The 19,415-nt window shown below is 49.3% G+C and overlaps 1 non-coding gene across 1 annotated transcript; it reads left to right on the forward strand.

Moving 5' to 3' along the window:
* Positions 1–7,138: 7,138 nt before the first annotated feature.
* On the forward strand, positions 7,139–7,211 carry TRNAV-AAC (transfer RNA valine (anticodon AAC)). Its single transcript has one exon. It is a non-coding gene; the product is annotated as a tRNA-Val (tRNA).
* The last annotated feature ends 12,204 nt before the right edge of the window (positions 7,212–19,415 follow it).

Consider the following 19,415-nt stretch of genomic DNA (forward strand, 5'->3'; position numbering starts at 1 on the left):
CGGGGTCCTCTTAGGAGCGAGGCCGATTCAAGGGAATTGGTTAAATTGGCCTAAAACTGGCCCTGGTGGCTGGGATTTAAAGAGCTCTGAGCTCCCCGCCCGCCTGCCCAGAGCCCTATAAATCCTTTCCGCGGCTGAGATTTAAAGAGCTCTGGGCTCCCTGCGGCTGCGGGCAGCTCAGAACCTTTTGAATCCCGGCCGCGGCTGAACTTTAAAGGGGTTTGGATTCCCCACGGCTACGGGCAGCCCAGAGCCCTTTGATTCCCGGCTGCGGGACGCACAGTGAGACTTCACGGGCCGCACGTTGCCCGTGGGCCATATGTTGTGCAGCCTGGCATGGAGGGGCAAAATAGGTAAGAAATTTCTGTGGCCTGTCACTAGCAAATAGCAGCCACCATGGATCCTGCCAGAGGTGGCTACATCTTAGCACTGTGGGAAGCAACCCTTCACAGAGACCATTTGTCTTGTGGTTTGGGATACTTCTCAAGACATGCTGCACTCAGAGTGACCCCCTCATCCTGTGGCAGCTGGAGAAAAGAAAAGGGGCCAGCCAACTCTCCCACTACCACCTGCGAACCACTGATCCCCAAACAGGGGGAGGCCTCTGGCTTTGATGTGTATTAAATATCAGGCTTGTCTCTTTCTTTGGCAAATATCTAACAGAGCTAAAAGAGGGAACAAATGATTCTCAAAGGAGAGGAGAAAGACAATCACTGGGAAATTTAATCCCCTGCAATATCCAGAATGGAGAGCGACTCAGGGCAACAGGTTCCCCCGAAGGAAGAAGTTTTTGTGATTTAGAAACATAAGGAACAGCACAAAACTTGAGAGGATTGTTAATTGACATTTGATAATGACACAGAGGGAAAACCTGAGCTTTCAGATCAGTGTTCAGAAATGAAAGACAAAGGGTGGAAATCAGAGATTTTGGATCCATTTTGCAAATTCTAGAGAGGTAAGTGGAAAATCAGAGGGATTTTATATCAGTTGTTGATAGGAGGTAAAATCTGAGTGTTTCACATGAATTCTTGATAAATGAATAAAGAGGAAATGGGCAACATTTGCAAACATTTTGAGTTCAATAATCGGAGAAAAGGTGTAAATCTGAGATTTTCTTATTATTTTATAATTAGAGAGAGGAAAATCTCAGGGCATATTCAATTAGAAATAGACAACTAGAGAGAAGTGGGGCAAATGTTTAGGTTATTTTATTTGAATCTTTGAGATTTGCAAAGAAATTGTGTCACAAACTGCATATTTGATAACATGAGAGGAAAACACCAAGATCTGAGGGGAGAGAGTCACTTTCCTGTCAGGGCCCAGTGCTCCCTCACCCTCCCCCTCTGGGGTCTCTCACTCACTGGGGGCTCCAGGCGGGGCTGGTGCGATCAGATCCTGTTGCTGCCTAGGGGGCAGGTCCCAGCTGGAGAAAGCCCCCCCCCCCGGCCAGGATAGGAATGTGCAACTGGTAGCAGCCTGAGGCTGGACCCTTTCTATGGGGGACACTTGCTCCACCCTCCCCTTCCTGGCCCTTCCCACGCCCTGTTGCCAGCAGAGAGTGGCCCCCCCAGCCCAGTCCAGAGGTGTCCCTGTTTCAGGACCCCCCCCAGCCTCTGCCCAGTTCAGAAATCACTCGGGGGAACCAGTTCCCACCTACACAAGGACAAATCACTGCAGGTGAAAATGGGGGGAAACACCCCAAACCTGAGATCTGAACTGGCCATTGGCAAAGGGGAGAGAAAATGGGGCACAATGGGGGGAGGGGAACAGGGAACTTCTCAGGGGTTTGAGGGAAGGGGGTGTCAGCCTGGATGTTGCTTCTTGCTCTCTAGGGAGAAAGGGGGCAGGACAGGAGAGGAGGGGGGTCTCCACGGAGGGGGCAGTGGTAATTCCAAGGGGATCTTAGCCCTCCCTTTTTCTCCCCGCTCCTCAGGGGTCACTTGCTCTTCTCCCCTCGCCCCCCGGCCATGTCCCGGCTTCACTGACATTTTCCATCCATCCCTTTCCCAGGTCTCCCCCCTCCGCAGCCCCCGCCCGACTCCACGCAGGGCCTGCTAGGTGTAATGCATGTTCAGTAGGGATTTCTCCCCTACTAATGCTGGGGTGTCCTTCTCCTATAGGTTAGTCTATTATTGATCTCATCTTGGTGCTATGTGTGTCAGTTCATTGCCATGGCACTCGTGTGCTTAGACATTTGAGTATGCTCTATAGAAAAGCTCCTTGAGTGAGGTGATCCACAGGGAGTAGATCAAAGCTCCAAACTGCCTGGCCAGGGGCAGGACATTGGCACAGCAAGGGCGAGGTGTGGCAGTGACATCACAAAGGCCTTTTGCAGGACCTCACACTATTGGTCAAAGACTATTGGTGAGCAGGTGGTGACCTCACAGAGAGATCCTGACATCAGTCAGGGGCCAGGGGCTAGGGAAACCTCAGAGACCCCTGTGGCTTTGCTTCAGCAAGTCTCCTTCTCCAGGTCTCTGTCTGAGGACTGAGAGAGTATTCGGGTTCACGGACGTGAGCGCCAGGAGAAACCTCTTTCCAGTTTTCTCCTTCACTTGTAGTGATTTTACTAGAAAACAGCCGTCCCTGTTTAGAAGGTAAGAGCCTCCTGGAGGTGTGAAACCTGTTCAGTCTGATCCATCTGGTGAGAGTTGAATTCTAGGCATGGAAAACATGAGCTTAAGGAGGCAGAATTTTATTCTGCACCTGGGATTTTGTCCCTTAGAATCATGGGGACATTAGGGTTTGTCCTTTGTGTTTCACCTTTTCCTCCATCCACCTGTCCCTACCTCCTTTCTCTTCATCTCTTCTTTTGTCCTTTCTCCTGTTCCCCTCCCAACACCAGGACGAGTGTGTGCGTGTGTGTTGCGGGGGAGTGCTCTGCAGCTCTCACTGTGGTTGTTCCACATAAAAATGTGAGGCTGGAATAGTGCTCAGGCAGTCAGGGCTGGATTAACCTTTTGTTGGCCCTGGCACCAAACATATTTGTGGGCCCCAGTGTAGTCACTGTGGGCTCCGAGTGTGGGCCTGGTGGGGCAGTGCCATTGGTGCCTTCGTATACCCGGTACTGAACCTCAGAGACATTTTTCATTTTGATCACACACCTCTCCATAACTATATGCATTGCCATACACAGCTCCCTCAGCCCGCGGGTTTTCTTATTGAGCTGTACACCCATGTGGGTTTACCAGTGTCCAGAGTGAGCAGAACTTTCATAGTGACCAAGGAAACTCCCCACAGATTTATCTCTTTCCTCATTCAGACCTTCTCTAGCCATGTCTCCAGTACCCCCCCATGTCACCAGTCACTGCATGTGGTCCTAGTCTCAGCTCAAAGTCCTAAAGCCAGCAGACACCTGATCAGTTCTGACAGATCCCTCCCTCAGCCCCCATCCTGCCATGTGAGCAAGCCACCTGCAAACACCATTTCCCCAAAGTGAGGACTTAGCCCTTGGGAATCTGAAGACACCAGCGTCTCTCCCTCTGCTCCCATCTACATGCTAGTCTGCTACCTGGTCACCACCACCTCTCCCCATACTTGTTTCCTTTCTACTTTGGACATGCTCCCAACCAGCTGGAAGCTCCCTATGCAAGCCTGACCTGCTCCCGCCTTCCCTGCTCCCCCGACATTCCTTTCCTACTGGTGACCTCTGTTCCTTGAGGTTAACTCCGGTGTCTTTAGGTGCTCTAGCTTAATGGCCCCAGGAGTCATAGAGCCACTTGTAGTTTCTCTAGCTACAGCCATGGGGCAACTGCCAGAGGCCAGCCTTAGACAGCTGCAGCTACTAGCCGCAGGAGCGGAGGCAATGCCAAGGCTGAGCATGCTTGAACCTTGCAAGGGCAGCACTAGGGACTCTAAATCCTCAGCACTGGCCCTAGGCAGCTGCAGACTCTGGAGATAGGCACTTTCCTCCTCTAGGTTCCTGCATGGTTACAGAACTGCAGTAAAGTGGAACAATTATCAGCTTCTGTGATTGGAAGATGTCTGGAACCATCTAATAAGACCGTCCAACATAAATGAGGAAAGTTGAGGTTCCTTTATTATTCTTTTGTTCCATTCTTTGTTTCTATGGGGAATTTGCCAGTGCACTATCACTGTCTTCCTTTTAAACAAACAAAACAAAAAAAAAAGTGTAATGGCTGTTGAAAACAGCAATTCCAGCCCTCGTTAGCACTGTGAAGACCCCAACGTTTGTTGCTCAATTTTCTCCTAATTTTTCTACAGTAAATGACAGTGGATCAGCATATTTCATTTGGGAGAAATGAAGTAACAGCTGCCCAAATTGAGCTTGAGCACTCCTGATTTTGAGGTGTTCAGACCTGGAAGGCAGGGGCTAGATTCCCTTTATGAATATTAGATACATCTGGAAAGGAAAAGTCAATTTCTATTTTCATGGATCAGAAGTGGAAATCCTCCTGTCCTGTATCTGAAGCTGTCCAGGTCCAGTAGAGCCTCCCCTTCCTTCCTTACCATTTTACCTTCTGGTGGGATCCACATACCTCCCTTGCCCAGCTTCAGATAGAGAGGGGCCCTGTCCAATTAGTCCACCCAGTTCCATCTTTGGGGCTGCCAGGCGAGGTCACACCAGCATCCCTAAGCCTATCTGGGGAAGTCTTCTGAGGGTGCTACCTGGGCCAAAGCCTTCTACTCCTTCGTCACACCTCTTCCCTATTCACAGGTGGCACCCCCTTCTAGCAGCCAGCCCCCCAGCCACAGCAAGCTGCAGCGCATGGAGTCTCACAGCTTCCCCCCTCCCCTTCCTGTTGATAGCAGCCAAGGGAATGCTGGGAAATGTTCCTTCTCTGCTCCAAGGCAGGGAGCTGGTCAAGGAACTACAGCTCCCAGGGCCCGATGGGGTCTCCGCTCCCCTCCTGAATCCAGGCTGCTCTGAGGCTCCCTTCCTGCAGAGTGGAGGAAGTTACTGTTACAGGTCCCTTCAGAGCTTGGGCCTAGTACTATGGCACCATGTCAAATCCAGTACTGCTCCCAACTCTATCCAGCTCTGCTGCTGGCAGGATCCCTTCCCATTCTTTTTGTTTTCTGTCTCCCCTCCAAGGAGAAGCTCTGCATTGTTCCTGTGTGGGGAATTGAACCCAGGCTCTCTGGGTGAAAGCCAAGAATCCTAACCACTAGACCACATGGGACTTCCATAACACGTTTACATGTTCATATTCAATAACACAATTAAACGTAGCCATTCAAAGTAGCCATTTAAAAGAAGCCATTCAAAAAACTTCAAAAACAGACTTCAAAGAGAAATTGCAGAGTTACAACTGATCTGCAAACTTAACACCATTAATTTGAGCTTGAAGAGGGACTGCGGGTGACTGGCTCACTACAAAAGCAATTTTCCCTCTCTTGGTATTGACACCTCCCTGTCAATTACTTGGAGAGAACCACATCCACCCTGACTGAATTAGCCTTCAACACTGGTTCTCCCCTTGAATGGTAACTCCCGTTACATCATGTTCCAATATATATTTATGCCTCTATCTGCAATTTTCACTCCATGCATCTGAAGAAGAAGGCTTTTTACCCCCGAATGCTTGTGTCCAAATAAATCTGTTAGTTCTTAAGGTGTCACCGGACTCCTCGTTGTTTTTGTGAAATAAAAGCAAAATGCACTCTAAGCTGATCTTAACCCTTTCAATGCCCTTACAAACTTAGATGCTTCTCACCACAGGCCGGCTGGTAGCTTTTCAGCCAAGCTCTCCCCTTTCGGCAGCGCTTCAGATGCTTGGTGTGGGGGTGTCTGTAGATGTAGGTGGACGAGAGAGACAAAGCATGGCAAATGTCTCTGCTTTTATCATGTCCTTTCTTCCCTCTTGGCTTTGCTCCCCCTTCAGAGTCAGGTGAGCATCACTGCGTCTCTCCAAGCAAGTCTGAGCAATTCCCCTGGGATGTCCTCTTGCAGGTAAGTGATTGCACTGTAGCTCCCTTGCTGAACAATGGCTGTTGATGGGTTGTTTGACACCCTGTCCGGGTGTTGGTTACTTTCCTTGCTGTTATCACTGGGGAGCTAATATTTGGCTGACTCCCCCACCTTACAGCATAGTGATAACCACACTGCACAATTCTCATAACTTCATATGCATGAATGGTAAACATCTATGGGTAGAGAAATGACTTTCAGCAGATCATATCCTTTCCCCTGATACCTTACAAGGCATGCTCTGTATATAAGATCACGATTATATGAAAATGAGGAATATGGGGGTTACAGCACACTCCCCCAAAGGTACAGAATGTCACACTGTGATTCTATTTTTATTTGTTATGTAACAGCATTAAAGAGATCCAGTGACTGACCAATGGCATTTTCAAGTGCTAAAATAGCAAGCGCTGTTGGTCTCTCATTGGCCATCAGCGACTGAAGATACGGTTTAATGAGCCAGAGCTTCAAGGCGAGGGTGGCTCTGTCCACTGCCTTCCGTTGCGCTGCTGGGCACCAAGTCCCTGGCGGTCAATATGTGAAGCTGGGAGAAGAGAGTGGGGTGGCAAGCGGTGGTAGAACTTTTGCCACCAGGGTCTAGCTGTCTAACTTCCTCTTCGTACTGCTGGGCCCCCGTTGCCTTCAGGTAACACAGGAACTAAGGCAGGAATAGGGTGAGGAAGCAAGTAAAGCCGAGCAAGGAAGGCAAAAGTTAATCTTATCTTCATGGGCAGCTCGCAATGACGTCCTTTTTCTGTGCCACAGCTGACAACAACATCCCAGACAGAAAAGTAACAGGCCAAAAAGAAACCTAGCAGCTGCTGAAACAGTTCAGTTGGGAGCGTGCTAGACTAACAGGCTCTTCAATCCTCCTTTATGCACGGGCGGGATGTTTTCTGAGAGTGGAGCATTTCCTTTAACTGCCACGAGTCCCTCATTTCAGGCTATGCAGCAGGAAAAGACAGCATGAGCTTCTTCACCGAGTTGACCCACCTGACCTTTCATTCTTCTCTTGCTCTTTGTCAGCAAGGAGAAGAAAAAGAAGCTCTCCCTCAAGCTGGAGTCACACGGGCGAGGAAAGGACGACTTCCTGGGTCCTGGCTCCAGTCCTCTGCCCTGCCAGCTGACCTATCGAGGGGCTACCACCACATTCTCTAGATTTGTCCATCAGTCTGTGCCAGAGTAAGCCACAACCCAGTAGGTGGAGTTTCTGTAGTGTAGTGGTTATCACGTTTGTTTAACACGCAAAAGGTCCCTGGTTCAAAACCAGGCAGAAACATGCTGGCTTCCTTTTCCCAGATCCCCTTGTTATTCAGAAAGGGCATTCCTCCTATTGGCCTGTCCCTGGGATAACTCCAACCCCTGCATGACAGAGGATGCTGACACCAGTGGAGAAAGCACCTTGGTGTCAGGCTGGAGAACCTAGAGTAGTTAGGCCAGTCACCATTTGGAGGCTTGTGGCTTGGCCACCTCTGCTGTTGGAGGTTGGCCTATAGAGGCTCCCACTTCCTGCTGGGCTCCTTTGCGTGACTGGCCAAAGGAGGAAGTGAGGCAGAAATGGGGCAATAGAGGAAAGTTGAGCTGAGGAAGGCAGGGAAGAAGCTGTGCGGCTAAGTGGGGTTAGTAGAGCACCACCCTTCATTCTGTAAAGCCTGGGGAGGTGTGGTTGGCTGCTGGGAGGTAGAATCCTGTGCCTGCCTCTTGGCTTCCCAGGAGTGGCTACTTGCAGCCCAGGAGAAGAAGGCAGGTTCTGAGTGAAAGGAAAACAAGCAAAGCTTAGTCCAAGTGGAGAATGGCGGCTCCTTTATGGCCAACCTGGGGGCATGACTGATGGTTTTAGAGGTGGAGGCTGGGCTAGCTGTGAGCAACTGGGATCCAGGAAGCCCCAGCCTGCCCCTCCAGGGGCCGAGTCTTCTTCTCTCCTGCCATGGGGAGCCCGACCTTAAGCCTGCCCAGCATGTGCAGCAGCTCGAGCATTAAGCCTTCCTGTGTACATAACTGAACTACGCCCTAGTGTAATAAGGTGTAAAGTTTAGATTGTGAATTTATCTTTAATTTCCATGGTAATTTACTTTGATCTTTTATTCCTACCAGTTATAATCCTTAAAACTCCATCTTTCTGTAGTTAATAAATCTGTTTATGCTCTACTTAAACTGGTGTATTTTGCTTGAAGTTCTTGCGAAATCTCAGCTCCATTACAAGGCTGGTTCATGTACTATTCACAGTGAGGGAGGGGTGGACCCTGTGTAATAAACTCACACTGATCAGGCTTCTGATTAAGGCAAGATGGTATGATCCAGGGGTGCAAGGCTGCAGAGCTGTAGGGGGGGCGACTTTCTATCATTAGTGTTATGAGTGGCTGCAGAAGCATTCATGTAATTCAGTTGGCTGTGTCCCTACCTACGGATGTCTGTGTAAGTGCAATATCTGCCAGAGATTCACAGCTTGTCTCAGCATCACATGTGTGAGAGGGAGCCCAGGTGGTGGGACAAAGGGCTCAGGGGTCCCACTGTTCAGTTGCATCCCATAGATCCCATCACAGACTTTCAACAACCACAGCGGGTGCTCACTGAGACAGAGAGAGAGATGCCAAAATAGTGATCTCCAGTGCCAGCAGACATCAAACTATCAGAAATTCTGTGAACAGAGAAGACCCTGCTAATGGAAAATGCCTTTGAAAAAGGCCCTTCTGTCCACAGCTGTGGTCGTACAGTGCTCAGTGCTCTGCGTTGTGGCCTCAAGAGTCATGGATGCAAGTTGAGTTACGATGACCTTTTCCTTGTCTCCACATTTCTTAGGTGCCTCTTCCAACACTTGTCAGAAAAAATGACCGGTTTCTTTTGGAAGCATTTGCACTGCAAGGCAGAGGCAGTCTTCTCTGATCCTTCAAAAGATTGACCAAAAAGTGGTAGGAGTGGACAGATTTGGCCACGCACCACTGGGTGCTCCATCTCTAACCTCTACTTTACCTGGCAAGTGCCTCTGGGACTTTTCTCTCAGCTGCTCCATTTTTCATCAGTGACAATCAAAAGGAAGATGACATGACATCTGTGTGTCGACATCCCCAGCGAATCACAAGGACGTGTGCAGGCTTCTGTTTTGCAGCAATTGCAGTCAAAGCAACCACCATGCCAATGCCAGTCACAGCAGCCTTTTCATCAACTCCAGGCTTGTGATTTGATTCTTTCCAATGTTTCTCTCCAAAGAAGCCTTTTCCTTAGCAAGCAATGACTTGGATACCAAGGGAGGTCTCTTCTGTTTCCTAGAAAGACACAGGAAAATGTGAGCAGAGGAGACAAAACCCGTAGAACAAGGTACTACTGGGAGTTGAACCCAGGATCTCCTGTTTACTAGACAGGTGCTTTAACCACCCAAGCCATGGCGCCTGCCTTGAAAAAATACTTGCAACTGTTCCCTTTGATGGTCCAGGACAACACCTGCAAATTCCAAACTACAGACATTCCCCATTTCCCTCAAGACTTGCACGGAAGAACTGGCAGGACAAGCCAGGATCTTCTGGTTACTAGGAAGACACTTCAGATAGCTCTTCCCAAAGATCACTATCTAAAGACCCTTAAACAGCCTCTGTAGATGTTCACTGACAAAGAGATGCCAAAATAGAGTTCTCCACTGCCTGCAGCCATCACACTACCAGGATTTCTGCGCACAGAGAGGCCCCTGCTGGTGGAAAAGGCTTTGGTAGAGACTCTTCTGACACCAGCCTGTGCTCATATACTGTTTAGCACTTTGTGTTGTGACTTCAGCATCCACAGATGCCAGTTGAGTTGGGGGACATTTTTCCTGTCTCCACATTTGTCTAATGGCTCCTTTCAACACTTGCCACCAAAAAGACTTGTTTCTTTTGCAAGCAATGTGCAGCTAGGCAAAGGCAGTCTTCTCCATTTCCTCAGAAGATCACCAAGCTGTGGGGAGAGAAGACACATTCAGCCAAGCTGGATGCTGAATCTCCTCTTTGTTCAGCAGGTGTCTGTGAAGGACATAAATCTCCACCATGTAGAGGGCAAGAATAGGAGTTTATTACACACAGAACTGGCAGAGTGTCACCTTGCTTATTAGGCTCAGAGACACTGTTAATTGATTACAATAGAATATATAGATTTTCCATGGGTAGGGGAAAGAGACGAGGTAGGGAGTTCCAAACTCTGGGATAGGTTTTGCAGCAAGACATGATAAGCACAGTAGCCAAAGGTTAACAGGTTACATAATGTCTCCACCCATGGTCTCAAGTTAGCAAGTTAACATTTCATGAATACTTTGATAAAATGTTATTAGTATAAAATATCTATGCTGAATTCTGATTTGAGGTCCATAGGAAAGGAGCAACTCCTTTGATTGTCCTCCAGGTACATTCCTAGGGTTTAAAGCAAAGAAACAGTGAAAGTATATGGCAATAAAGATTGTTTTCTGTGTGTCTTAAGGCAAGACATTGGTCCCTGGGAAGGGAGGTGGAAGGATGCCATATCTTATATTGACAACTGCCAACTTTTCATAAACTCAAGGTTGGATTTCTGGGAAGAACGTCTCCCTACAGAAGAGACTTACACAATAGGAACAGGGATTCTTTGTTCAATCTGCAACTCTGAATAAGATACAATTCTTTAGTTCTTAGCTCCAACACCTGGCAATTTGCTGACCAAGCCTATCTTAGCAAGCAAGGCTTTTTGTTTACCCAGCTTTCTTTTAGCTGGTCACTATTTGCTAGGCTTCTGGTCCCTTGATTATACTCTGGACTTTGGGTCTGGAAAAGAGCTGGCACAATCCGTAGACCAGGTTGTTATATAATATGCACATGAATTTTAACCCTTCACATACAGTAATGGCAAAGTTCTTGGTTCAGGCTTGTAGCAGTGATGGAATAAACTGCAGGTTCAAATCAAGTCTCTGGAGTCCATCCACAGCTGGGATGGGTCATTCAGTCCCTTGTACAGAGCTTCAGTTTGTATCAAAGTCCCTTCAGAGGTATGAAGCAGGACTGAAGACAAGATGGAGACGAGGCATCAGCCTTTTACAGTCTCTTGCCATGTGGTCTTTGTTTTCTTTTTCCCAAGGACACTCTATCCAGCACGTGGCATAGAAAAACCTTTGAGTTTTGTCCATAGGCAGGTCCCTGCATACCTTGCTGAGCCACAAGGCATATCTACCTTCTCTCAATGGGTTGATTGTAGAGCTGATGGTCCTTAATGGGTCATCAAGCAGACTAGGCAGAACTGACACCAACTTGTCTGGCTGGGGTGTTCCTCGGAAGCATAGCACAAGTTTGAATACAGACAGCATAGAGCCAATATTCATAAAGTCAACTACAAAAATGATACACATCTAGAGATAGCGTAATTATAATCAGCCAATCGGAACCTCTCCATAGACCCCTTTCACAACAACCTTTCTATCATATTGGCTGTAAATATAGAACAGTGGTCACAATGGTGATCTATAAAGTTACAGATTATGTCAATAACATCACAGGAGGTGACACGGCATCAGTGAGACTGATATTGGAATACTGTCTCCAGTTTTGGTGTCCTCATTTGAAAAAGATACTGTGAAATTGGAGCTGGGGCAGCAAAAAGCCACCAAAATGTTCTGAGGGCTGGAGAAAAATGCCTTCTAGTGAGCTATTGAAAGAGCTCCATCTGTTTAGCTTATCAAAAGAAAAGTGAAATGTGACTTAACTGAAGTGTTGAAGTGCCTTAATGGAGAGAAAAGATTGGACATTAAAGGGCTCTTGAATGGAGCAGAGAAAGGCATAACAAGACCCAATGATTGGAAGGTGAAAAGAGACAAATTCATATTACAACTAAGGCACAAATAATCAACAGCGAGGATGATTCACCACAGGAACAAGCTACCAAGGAAAGTGGTGGAATCTCCATCCCCTGAAGTCATTCAATGAAAACTAGATGCCTTTCCCCTAGAAGTAGCTATTGTGTCATGCAGGAGGCCTGTGATATGCAGGGGGTCAGATTAGATGCTGTAATGGTCTCTTCTGGCCAGAAAGTAGACTAATTTTACAGATACTAGTTTTCGGAAAAACTGAGTGTAGCATTGGGAGCAGCGTCTGAAGTTTTACTGTCTAGCCAGCTTTCTGCCTAGAACGAACACTCCTTGAGTGGGGTGACCACAGGGAGTAGCTCAAACCTCCAAAGGGCCTGGCCAGGGAAATTGATGCTAGCCTTGGTACATGGACGCACACCGCCCAATTAATGTGCTTAGTATGGGCCTGTGTCCTCGACTTCATACAATTTCCAGAGCGTTGCACTGTGGGTAACTGTCCCATAGTTCCCGCAGTCTCCCCTGCCCATTGGAATTCTGGGTTGAGATCTCAATGCCTGATGGGGCAAAAATAGTGTCATGAGTGAGTCTGGGTAAATGTCATCACTCAATCCTCCCTCCATGAAAAAAACAGCAGACAATCATTTTGCGCCCTTTTCCCTGGATTGCCCGGGCAGACGCCATAGCACAGCAACCATGGAGCCCGTTCAGCCTTTTTTCACTGTCACCATATGTCTTCTTTATAGTGCTGACAGACGTGGTACTGCAGTGCTACACAGCAGCATCCCCTTGCTTTTTGCAAGTTAGCAAAGATGGCTACCAGCCCTACTGTACCGTCTGCTGCTTTGCAAGTTGACAATGACAGTTACCAGTTATACTGCACCATCTGCTGCTGTCATGGGTGCTCCTGGCTGGCCTCGATGAGGTAGGCCACGGGCTTATGGACAAAAATAGGAATGACTCCCCAGGTCATTCTCTTCTTTAAGTTTTGTCTAATGGAGAGTCAGTTCTGCCTAGATTATCAGGCAAGCCTACTAAAGTACCAGAGGGGCAAGCGGGCGCTCCGGGTCAGAGCCCTAGAGATCCCGCAGAAATGATGCACTGCATGCCATTCTAGTGGGTGCCCCTGCAACAACCCTACCCATTGCTTCCCTCCTCCCCTACCCCTCCTGGGCTACCATGGCAGTTATCCTCCCATTTGTGTGATGAAGTAATAAAGAATGCAGGAATTTGAAACAACACTGACTTTATTGCTTCTGCAAGCAGGGATCAAAGGGGGGAGGGGAGCGCAGCCTCCAGCTGCTATGAATGAACCTGGGAGTCATTCCCATCTTTGTCCAGGCACCCCCGGCCGACCTCACCGAGGCCAGTCAGGAGCACTCACGGGACGACGATGATGGATACCTGTCCTACTGTACCGTCTGCCGTCCGCAAGGGAAGGGAAGGGGATGCTGCTGTGTAGTGCTCCAGCACCACATCTGCCAGCAGCATCCAGTAGACATACAATGACACTGAAAAAAGGTGAGAGAGGATTTTTTCCCTTTGCTTTCATGGGGGCAGGAGGCGGGGGAATGACATATACTCTGAATAACCCGCGACAATGTTTTTGACCCTTCAGGCTTTGGGAACTCAGCCAAGAATTCAAATGGTTTTTGGAGAGTGCGGGAACTGTGGGATAGCTACAATCCTCAGTCGCCCTTCCCTCCATGAGCATCCATTTCATTCTTTGACTTTCTGGTACGCTTGTCTCAGTTCCTTAAGTTTCAGCACTGCGTTGAGTCCCTATTGTGGCCTCTGTCCATCATAGCCTTGGAGATTTTTTCAAATGTTTTGGTATTTCGTCTTTTGGAACGGAGTTCTGATAAAACAGATTCATCTCCCCATACAGAGATCAGCTTCAGTATCTCCCGAACAGTCCATGCTGGAGCTCTTTTTTGATTCTGGGACTGCATAGTCACCTGTGCTGATCAACGCTCCACGCTGGGCAAACAGGAAATGAAATTCAAAAGTTCACGTGGCTTTTCTTGTCTACCTGGCCAGTGCATCCGAGTTCAGATTGCTGTCCAGAGCAGTCACAATGGTGCACTGTGGGATAGCGCCCAGAGAGCAATACCGTCAAATTGCAGCCACACTAACCCTAATCTGACATGGCAATACTGATTTCAGCACTACTCGTCATCAAGGAGGAGTACAGAAACCGGTATTAAGAGCCTTTTATATCAATATAAAGGGCATCTTTGTGTGGACTGATGCAGGGTTAATGTGATTTAATGCTGCTAAATTGGACATAAATTCGTAGTGTTGACCAGGCCAGAGAGAGCAGCAGGTTTCCCCTATTGTTTCCTGCTTTCGTTTCCTTGACAAGTTTCTCCTCTGCACCAACTTGCTGTATTTGTTTGTGAGTCTGACTAGCTCAGTTGGTAAAGTATCAGACTTTTAATCTGAGGGTTCAAGTCCTTGGTCAGGTAATAAACTACTCATTATATCTTAAAAATCTGTCTTTCTGGAGTCTTCTTTGATGTTTTTTCTCTTCAGGATATTGCCTTTTCTAAGAAGGTCCTTTGTGTGTGGGGGATTGAAGGGGCAACTTCCTGACAGCCCCTCTGTCCTTGCAGGCTGGAGGAATACAGGCCTCTGGGCATATAGCATGTTCCTCCCCTACACGCACACACACAAAATATCCCTATGGAATTAGAATCACCTGCTGCCTTCCCCTGTTCTGCTGGATCCCCAAATGAGGATACTCTTCAGCCTAAACCGATGTCCCCTCTTTGCCCAGTGCCCCTCAGTCCCAACCCTCAGTCCCTCCTATGCTCACTGCTCCTCATTCCGAACCAGAGCCTGCTCCTCTTCACCCTTCTCCTCTGTCCCAACCCACAACCCCCTCCTATTCCCAGTGCCCCTCAATCTCAACCCACAGCTCCTTCCTTCCCCCCAGCAGCAGGTGCTTCAGACCCCCTCAGGAAGATTTTCTTGCAAGGTTTCGTGTATGAGTCTTCATGTGGATTTTACAGTATGTTGGGAATATGTTGGGTTGCTTGCCAAAATGATCACTTTTGGCTGGTGTTGGATTCCCAGTCTCCTTGTTATTGGGACAGGAGAAATAAAGAGTTGTTGTCCTTGCTGTGTGAATCGAGGGCAGCAGAACTGTGCTTGGCAGATCCAGATGGAGGGACTCACCCTCAATTCAATAGCACTTGCTAGGCAGGGGACATTGGTTCCAAAGCCAAGTGGGCTGGGGCCTGAGTCTTCATGCTAAAATTTATGTGTTAGACCAACTTTAGGACAGGGTGGCTGTGGAGGGGTGAGTGAGTCCCTAGACAACATAGTGAGTACGGTGCCTTCTTATTTTCCTCCTTTTCCACCCAGGATGGCAGATGAACTCTACAGAGGCACCTCTGGGCTTGCACTGACTAAGGACAACAGCTGTGAGTGGGGTGCAGAGAGGAGATGGCTCATGTTAAATGACTTTTGGTTGCTGGACTTACGAACCTTAGGGAGAAGGACACTGCCCAGCTTATTTGTGGGTGGGTCTTTTCCTCATAGTTTAGGTTTATGTGTTGGGGCTGCTGACATGACTTCTGCTAACCCTGGGCTTGCATTGCAATGTAGACGTACCCTGAGAGTGCAGCTATACTGAGATAAAATCCCTGTGGCCTGGCTGGCCTGGATGATCTGATTTGGGCTCCTGGGGCTCAGGTTGTGAGGCTAAAAACTGCAGTGTAGACATTTGGGCTCAGACTGGAGCCCAGGCTCGGAGACCCTCACCCCTTGTGGAGTCTCAGAGGCTGGGCTCAAGCCCAAGTGTCTACACTGTAATTTTATTACCCTGTCGCACAAGCCCCACAAGCCTGAATCAGCTGACCCAGGGTTTGAGAATAGTGACTTGGGTGTGCTAATGGCAGTGTAGACATAATGCTAGGCTATGTCCACACTGCAATGAAACATCCAGGGCTGCCCCATGCCAGCTCCGGCTCCTGGGGCTTGGGCCGTGGGGTGGTAAATTTGCAGTCTAGACATCTCAGCTCAGGCTCAATACCGGGGTATGGGACCCCACAAGGTTGGGAGGGAGTTTAGCAAACAAAAAAGGTAAAATGGCAGTGGAATATTGCCTTGGACTCAGTGGCATTTCTCCATTGGTCTGTCTGCTTTGGGGCAGGGACAATAACACGTCCTGCTGCTTTTGTTGTTTCAACGGGCGGTATAGGATTTTCATTCTCAGACACTGGGCACAAAGCAGGACTCAACCCTCAATGCAAATTAAATGAGCTGCCCACAGATTCTGGCAGCCACAATGAGCATTTGGTGCGAGAGCTCAGACCTGCCCCTGTCTCAGAGGGAGGGGATCAGCTGCGAGGGGACTGGACCACTGTCCTATCAGCTCTTATCTCCCAAACTTTCAATAACTCTATTATCAGTGGCTCTGAGCATAATTTAAACCATAAGAAAAAACACACTGGGCTAGGCCGATGGCCCATCTAGCTCCGAATCTTGTCTTCTGACAGTAGCCAATACCATGTACCCCAAAAGCCACTCCCCTGGGGACCTGAACCCAGGATCTCTTGCTTACAAGGGAAGCGCTTTAGCCAGCTAAGCCATGATGCTTGCATGTGGTTAAAACACAATGTCTGACCACACCTGACTCCCTGCCATCTCCACCAGGACCTGACAAGCTTTGCTTGTGTTTGGATTCTGCAAAGCAGAGGAGCAGATGAGGTTTTCCTTCAAGCTGTGTGTGTGTGTGTGTGTGTGTGTGTGTGTGTGTGTGTGTGTGTGTGTGTGTGTGTGTGTGTGTGTGTGTGTGTGTGTAAATCTTTGGCCAGGTTTGCACTACAAAATTATTTCAGCAGAATTATATTGCTCCGGTCTGTGAAAAACTCACAACTCCCCTTCGGTCGGCAGCTCATGGCTGGTGTACACACTGCAATGCCACATCTGATGACAGAACTGCCCTGTTTTGGTGACAAAATAAAAGCACTTCGATGAGAGGCCTAGAGCTTTTTGCAGCAAACTTAAAGGGACAGAGTGCCAGTGTAGATGCTGCCGTTCATTATATAACCATAACTGGCCTCCTCCAGTATCCCATAATGCCTGCCGTGAACTCGCCTGCCCTGCATTCTGCTACAGAGCCATGGGACCCTCCCTTTTCATAGCTCCAGGAAGTTCTGACAGCTAAGCCTGCTGCTCTGCTCCGGCAGCCAGGAGCAAATTTCTGCCGTGGATGCTGCTCTCTCCCACCCTGCAAACACAGAGCAGGTGGCAGGAGCTTCCTTACAGTGGGGGCGGTGGGGCATTGGCATCTGAACTGTGACACCCCCATGATACCCCTTCCTTCGAGGAGGCTCTTACCTTCTATAAAGGGAAGGCTGTTTTCTAGTAAAATCACTACAAGGGAAGGAGAAAACTCAAAAGAGGTTCCTCCTGGCGCTCACGTCCGTGAACCCAAATACTCTCTCAGTCCTCAAAGAGAGACCTGGAGAAGGAGACTTGCTGAAGCAAAGCCTCAAGGGTCTCTGAGGTTTCCCTGGCCCCTCACCCCTGTCCTGCCTTGCTGATGTCAGCATCTCTCTGTGAGGTCACCACCTCCCCACCACCTTGGACCAATAGTCTGAGGTCCTGCAAAAGGCCTTTGCGATGTCACTGTCACACCCCTCCCTTGCTGTGCCAATGTCCTGCCCCTGGCCAGGCACTTTGGAGGTTTGAGCTACTCCCTGTGGATCACCCCACTCAAGGAGTGTTCGTTCTAGGCAGCAAGCCAGCTAGACAGGAAAACATCAGACGCTGCTCTCAATGCTACACTCTGTTTTTCAGAAATTAGTCAACTTTATGGCCGGAAGAGACAATTAGAGCATCTAATCTGACCCCCTGCATATCACAGGCCTCCTGTATGACACAAGAGCTACTTTGGGGGCAAAAACATTCCAGAAAGGCATCTAGTCTTCATTAAATGACATCAGGAGATGGCGAATCCACCCCTTTCCTTGGTAGCTTGTTCCTGTGGTGAATCATCCTCACTGCTGAATTTTTGCGCCCTATTTGTAATATGAATTTCTCTTTTCACTTTTCGGCCATTGGGTCTTGTTATGCCTTTCTCTGCTCGATTAAAGAGCCCTTTAATACCCAGTCTTTTCTCTCCCTGAAGGCACTTCAACACTTCAGTGAAGTTACCTTTCAATCTTCTTTTGATAAGCTAAGCAGGTTGAGCTCTTTCACTACTCACTAGAAGGCATTTTTCTCCAGCCCTCAGAACATTTGGTGGCTCTTTGCTGCCCCAGCAGAGCAGTTTGCAGGGACCACTGGAGTGGTTCATGGAATGGCTGGTGGAGTGGAGCGGCTCAGACTCTCTGCTTGCAAGAGGGGAAGTATTGTCTCCTAGAGGCACCCAGGGGGGTGATGTGTAATTGTCCCAGGTCACTGGGTGGAGGCTTGAGCCAGTTTTGTATTGTTTTATTGAAGCAGAACCCCTAGATACTGAACCCAGCCCTTGTTTCTGCCAACTCAGAGGGGCAGAAGAGTTACAGGAATTTATCACACAACCCTCCCTGTTCCCATGGGGAGAATCTAGGGACGGGGGAGTCATTCCTCACCTGTGCTCCCAGAAGAACTGCTAGGACTCCTTCCTGCCAGCTACTCACTCCTGGATTCACCCTCAGCTCCTGGGATCTTTCTGCTTCAAAGGCTCCAGAGGCCTGGGGTTGGGAGGGCGTCACTGCACAGTCTGAAACACAAGGAAGGATTCTGGACTTGAAGGAAGGAGCAAAAAATGGAGAGGAAAGAAACAGAGAGAAAACGCCTCATCTCTCTCCCCTCCCCGTCCCAGCAAGAAATGTTACCAAGGATCAGCGTTAGGGGAGATGGTGCCCTGGGTAAAACTTAGACTTTGGCACTTCCCCATCGCCCCTGGACGATCCCCCTCTCCCTTTACCCCGTAGCTCCGGCACTCCCAACCCTTGTGCCTTCTTCACCCAAACTCCTGCCCCCTCCTGTGCCCTAACCCCTACACTGTGTCCCCTTTGCCCTTAACTCCCATACTCCCCTCTTGTGCCACCAACCACTGCCCCTTCCTGAACCCCCTTGACCCCTAACCCCTGCACCCCTTCCTGTGCCACCAGCCACTGCCATCTCCTGCACCCCCTTCACCCCTAACCCCTGCACCCCCTCCTGTGCCACCAGCCACTGCCCCTCTCCTGCACCCCCTTCACCCCTAACCCCTGCTCCCCAACCCCTGCCCCTCTCCTGCACCCCCTTCACCCTAATCCTACACCCCCTCCTTTGCCACCTGCCACTGCCCCTCTCCTGCACCTCCTTCACCCCTAACCCCTGCACCCCTTCCTGTGCCACCAGCCACTGCCCTCTCCTGAACTCTCTTCACCCCTAACCACTGCACCCCCTCCTGTGCCAGCAGCCACTGACCCTCTCCTGCACCCCCTTCACCCCTAACCCCTGCGCCTCAACCCCTGCCCCTCTCCTGCACCCCCTTCACTCTAATCCCTCCACCCCCTCCTGTGCCACCAGCCACTCTCCCTCTCCTGCACACCCTTCACAACTAACCTCTGCACCCCCTCCTGTGCCACAAGCCACTGCCATCTCCTGCACCCCCTTCACCTCTAACCCCTCCACCGCCTCCTGTGCCATCAGCCACTACCCCTCGCCTGCACCCCCTTCACCCCTAACCCCTGCACCCCCTCCTGT

Source organism: Gopherus flavomarginatus, unplaced genomic scaffold (genome assembly GCF_025201925.1).
Source record: "Gopherus flavomarginatus isolate rGopFla2 unplaced genomic scaffold, rGopFla2.mat.asm mat_scaffold_2688_arrow_ctg1, whole genome shotgun sequence".
Lineage (NCBI taxonomy): Eukaryota > Metazoa > Chordata > Testudines > Testudinidae > Gopherus > Gopherus flavomarginatus.